Source organism: Sceloporus occidentalis, unplaced genomic scaffold, assembly GCF_023333645.1.
Source record: "Sceloporus occidentalis isolate IW3139 unplaced genomic scaffold, rSceOcc1.0.p SCAF_2, whole genome shotgun sequence".
In the NCBI taxonomy this organism is placed as follows: domain Eukaryota; kingdom Metazoa; phylum Chordata; class Lepidosauria; order Squamata; family Phrynosomatidae; genus Sceloporus; species Sceloporus occidentalis.
Window position 1 is genome coordinate 85,985,073 of NW_028316982.1, and position 5,597 is coordinate 85,990,669.

The window sequence follows — 5,597 nt, forward strand, 5'->3', positions numbered from 1 at the left end:
GAGCATGACCCCATCTAGGACTGGAGGTTGCAACCCAATACCTGGTTTGGGGGGGCCCTACTGTAAGTACCTCCGTTTTGTCTGGATTCAGCCTGAGTTTGTTTTTCCTCATCCAGCCCATTACTGCTTCAAGACACTGATTGAGGGGAGAAATGCCATCTGTTGTCATAGCTGCTGATCGGGACATCGAGAAATATATTTGGGTGTCATCAGCGTACTGATAACACCGTGCCCCTCTCTTTCCTATGTTTTCACCAAAATGAGTGAAGTTACTTTCTGCTGAGCCAACCAAGAGCATTCATTCACCTTGCCCGAGAGGAAAAACAGGGCATGAGGAGAGGACACCATGCATGAGTGTATAACAGACACTGTCAAGAGAAATAGGGAAGGAGAGGGAAGTCACATCCTTACTGGACTTCCAGCCCCAGAGAGGGAAAATAGGTTCAGGGCCACAGGGATGCATGGGACAATAAGAGACAATCAGCCTACCTTTTTTGATCTTCCCAAGGTGATTCTAAATAATGGTCCAAGACGAGTTCCATATGCCCTTGGGCCAATGTGTCTGCAACTTTCTCAGCCTCTGAAGGGTACAGATGGCAGAACCTCTTGCAAAGACAAAGCAGAGCCGTCTTTTCTGGGGGTGGGGGAGAGGGGGGAAATTAGATAACTGCCATCTACTGTATGTGACAAGCCTTGAAACACGCTGAGCAAGTTTATTTGCTTGGGTGTGCATTGCCTTTATTATGGTTTTATTTATTATGATGGAAGAGGCTCAATTCACACGCTCTCCTCCTGGTCAGGAGGTTGAAATGTAGGACGTGTCCTGGAAGGTTTCATAGGCACCCTACTCAATGGGCCTCTTCGTCATGCTCATAATGGAGGACATTTTGGGATTCCTCCTGGTCAGGAGATTGAAAAATCCTGGAAAAGGAGGAGGCCAGGATCCTTCACTACCTGACTACAGATCATGGTCCCTTCTCAGGACACTAATGGGCACTCTGCAGTAGGTACAGGAGGTCAAAAGATGAGACCCCTCTGTGGTCTGTAAGACTCTTTCCTTACCAGCTTAAAGTGAATCTCCTCCATGCCAAACCTCTGAGAGGTGCTCTCCTTAGCACAGGCCCCTTGTGGCTCCATAAGTCTGAAATCAGGGCAGGAAAAAGCCATGAAACATGACACCTTCTGTCCAACAATGGGGCCAGAATGATACCCCAAACAGCCCCCTGAGGGTACCACAAGGGCATCCTTATGGAAGCCCATAGACTCTGGGTGAGAGTGCTCCTTCCAGAAGCACCTAGCCACATCCCCAAGGTGAGGCAGCACAGCAGCCATCCTCCCTTTTGTTGTTGTTAACATCCCTCAGAGTAAATGGCCAAAGCTGACCGAGGGCGAAGTTCCTCATTCTCCTCTCTACGGATGTCATCATCCACAGCCCAGTCTTCTGTATCCTGAAAATAAGTGGCGCAGAGAGAAGTAAAAGCCATCAAGACTCTCTACCTCTCTCTCTCTGTGTGTGTGTACAGTTGGTCCTCATTCATGGATTTTTTTTAATTCATGGATTCAAGCATCCATGGCTTGAAAATATTCCAAAAAAGTATAGTATAAATGTCTAATTAACAAACTGTAAGCACTCTGGTAGCTTTGGCTGAAGAGCAGGGTATAAATAAATATAGTATAGTATAGTATAGTATAGTATAAGTAAGTGTATACATTCCAAATAGCAAACCTTGATTTTGCCATTTTATATAAGGGACACCATTTTGCTCTGCCATTATATTTAATGGAACTTTAGCATCTATGGATTTTGTTATCCTCTGGGGATCTCGGAACCAAACCCCAGTGGATAACAAGTGTAGCGAAAAGATAGATTAGCCTAGCATAGCAACAGCCAATCACGATCCAGAAAGTGTCAGCCAATGAGATGCTGACAGGGAAAGGTTGAAAATTCCGTTTTGGGAGTTGGAATTTCAGTTAGGGATCTAGTTTTGTGAGTTCCAGAGTGGAACTGAGGTTATAGTCCAGTGTGAGGGGCTTATAAACTAATAGACATTCCAGGTTAGGGAGTTACCTTGTGGAAATAACGTGCGGGTTATACTTTGCCCGTGTAGCAGAATTATTTTAGGGTTTAGGGAAGCTAATCCAAAGGGAGTGATACTCTGTGGAGAGTTGATTTGTAACCAGGGCTGCATCCACACTGGATAAATAACCCTGTTTGGTACCACTTTAAATGTGTCTTGGCTCAAGGATCTGGAATTCTGGGAGTTGGAGTTTGTTGTGGGACCCCCACAACAAACTCCAACTCCCAGAATTCCAGAGCCTTGAGCCAAGACACACTTAAAGCGGTACCAAACAGGGTTATTTATCCAGTGTGGATGCAGGCAAAATTCACATTAGGGAAGTAACCTTACCAACCAAACTAAGAAATCCAAGTCCATGAACATATGTTTATATTAAAGATATTCAAGTAACATCTATTTGAAACACCTGTTTAACAAATTTCATATTTTATTTTTAAATAAAGCTTGTTTTCATTTGCAATCCCATCCACGTTACCATCATCATCAATACACAGTCATTTTAAAACAGTGATTTTTTTAAATAAGGGTCCATCTTAGTCTGAGGACCCAGTGTCACATAAGCATATTTTGGTGGCAGTTAGAAGAGTGTCACATAGATTAATTTGGTGACAGTGGTGGGATAAGAAAAACCCATGGGACTGCCATCTTAAAGAGAAGAAATAAGGTGAAGGAGTGTTCTCTTCACAACACTGTTCCACTGTATGTTTGTGTGTGTGTGTGTGTCTGTCTGTCTATCTATCTATCTATCTATCTATCTATCTATCTATCTACCTATCTATCTATAATTAAATAATAATAGGACCCCCTCTGGGGGTAAACCAGATTCTTTCATTACCGACAAAGAGCGAATCTTCTCCATGCCAAACCTCTGAGAGATGTCCTCCTCCTCAGCGCAGGTCCCCTGTGGCTCCAGAAGTCTGGAATGAGGGCAGGAAAAGGCCATGAGGGACCACAAGGATATCCCTATGGACGCCCATGGACTGTGAATGGGAGTGTTTCTTCCAGAAGCACCTAGCCACATCCCCAAAGTGCGGCACCATAGCAGCCATCCATCCCAGGTGAGAACAAATTACCTTTCTGAAGCAGAGGAGGGGTAACACTTATCTTCTACTCTCCAGGTATCACCTTCTAAATCCTGTAAGAAAACAGTTGAGGGAGGGGGAAATGAAAGAGGCCCTGATCCCAAATAACTTTCCCTATGAAAGGAGACAAGGGAGATTCCCTGCTAACTTACCCATAAGATGGCAGGTTCATTGACATTATGGGTGACATTCTTCTCCAAGGGTTCTTTCTGGAAGCTGGGAGGAGAGACAATACAAAGGTCCAGATAGAAGCCCACCCACGGCCCCTCCATGGCCTCTCCTGGGCCCACATGCTTGTTGGAGATGCAAAGAATGGCAATACCTCTGATCCCCTTCTTCCTCCTCGTTTTTGGCCTCTGTGGGTGCCTCCTCCATTTGTAGGGGATTCTTTCAAAGGAAAATAAGGATAAATTTGGACAGTCCTCCACTGAAGGGCTTACCATCTCTGTCTCTCGGGAGCAGGGGAATTTGCACTTGAAGGCAAGCCAATGCAGAGCAACTGGGTGATATTATAATATTAGAATGTGTGCCGCCCACATATTGTTGGACTGCAGTTGTTGGGACAGTTGAGCCACATTGGACAAGGCACCATGAAATGCAGTACATTCATGGAAAAATTTAGGACATTACAAAACAGAAGCCAACCCCCTCCCCGCCAGCTAAGATCAATGTAAATTCGTGCTTCTTAGCCATGCTCATAATGGAGGACGTTTTGGAATTCGTCCTGGTCAGGAGGTTGAAATATGTCCTGGAAAAGGAGTACGCATGGTCACCCTCAAGAGAAGGGGTCAAGGCCCTTCACTGCTTGACCACAGGTCATGGTTCCTTCTCAGGACACTATTGGGCAAAAGATGAGGCCCTTCTGTGGGTCTGAAATACTCTTTCCTTAATGACAAAGAGGGATGGATCTCCATAGCAAATGCCTGAGAGGCAACTTCCTCCTCCTCCTCCTCCTCCTTTGCACAGGTTCCTTGTGGCTCCGAAGGACTGAATGGGGACAAGAAAAGGCCATGAATCCTGACTTCTTCAGAGCATCCCTAGCACCACTGACCATCCCTCCTGTCCACCAATGACGAATGGATTGTAAGGTAGGAGGGGGAATTTGCATGTGAGTGCTGATTGGCTGGGGGGCAAAGGGGAGGGAGGGGCCTCCCTTGTAGGCTCTGGAGCTCTATACATAGTGACCAGTGGACTGTGAGTCAGGAAGGGGAATTTGCATGTGAGAGCTGATTGGCTGGGGGGCAAAGAGGAGGGAGGGGTTGTGGTCGTAATGGAGATGGGAGGGGTGGGTTTGAATTCGGAATTAGTCACACTTTCTCAGCTTCAGGTGACCAATCTTGCTGAGAAAACCCTATGATAGGGTGAAGGCACACAGGAACAAAACCACAATAACTAAAGGACCCCCATATTACCCTGGAATCAGGGTCATAGGGCCTGTAAAGACAGGCCATACTAAAGCCAGATACGGGCCACTTTGGAGGTGTGCTGTGTAAACGATGCATGCGTCCTAAGAGGCCGGAAGCTATGCTGAAGCTGCGTTCTGTTCCTTAGGACGGAAGGATGGCTTTAGCATGGCTTCCGGCCTCTTAGGATGCGTGCATCGTTTAAACAGCACACTTCCAAAGTGGCCCAAAGCTGCATTAGTTTGGCCTGTCTGTACAGAATTTGAACTCTGCCGTGCAGTATGGAGGAGCATGGAGAGGATTCCCTCCATGATGCATTGCTATGAACAAAGCCAAAAAAGGGAGCCTCTTCCTTGTGGGACTGTAAGTCCCTCACTTAGCAAGGAAGGAAGGAGGGAGGGAGGGAGGGAAGGAATTGGGGACTTACCTCAGAAGAGACTCGGGGTCGTCCTCTTGATCACTGGGTAGTATGGAACAGGAAAACAGACTGACAAAAGCCTTCCTGGGCCTCTGCAGAGGAGAAAGATGAATGAGAGGTAGAGCCATGGCCTCAATGGTGACATCAGAAAGCCAAAACTGACCTCCACCCACCCCCCGCATGGCCCCTCCACCTCCAAGGCCATTTCTGGCCAGTAAGGCCACTCACCTAGAGGAATCTCCTTGCAGGTGGCATGGTCCCAAGCCATGGTGCCCTCACAGTCCAGAAGGGCACTGACCAGCAACCAACGCCTGCATTGGCATCAGTTGCCTTGTAGAGTGGAATCCAGATTCCAAAGCAAAAATGGAATCTTTTCAAATAGAAACAAATCTTGTGAAGTAAGAGAGAGAATTTACATGTGAGTGCTGATTGGCTGAGGGGCAAAGAGGAAGGAGGGGCCTTCCTTGTAGGCTCTGGAGCGCTATACAGAGTGACCAGTGGATTGTGAGGTAGGAGGGGGAATTTGCATGCGAGTGCTGATTGGCTGAGGGGAAAGGGGAGGGAGGGGCCTCCCTTGTAAGCTCTGGAGCTCTATACATAGTGACCAGTGCATTGT

General features: G+C 46.9%; 1 long non-coding RNA gene across 1 annotated transcript; it reads right to left on the reverse strand.

Annotated features, from left to right (window-relative positions):
- Positions 1 to 1,062: 1,062 nt before the first annotated feature.
- On the reverse strand, positions 1,063 to 5,061 carry LOC149318637 (uncharacterized). The gene is made up of 6 exons (XR_016279823.1): positions 4,991 to 5,061; positions 3,483 to 3,547; positions 3,313 to 3,376; positions 3,152 to 3,213; positions 2,914 to 2,995; positions 1,063 to 1,141 (listed from the first exon to the last, which is right to left on the reverse strand). It is a non-coding gene; the product is annotated as an uncharacterized LOC149318637 (long non-coding RNA).
- Positions 5,062 to 5,597: the final 536 nt, after the last annotated feature.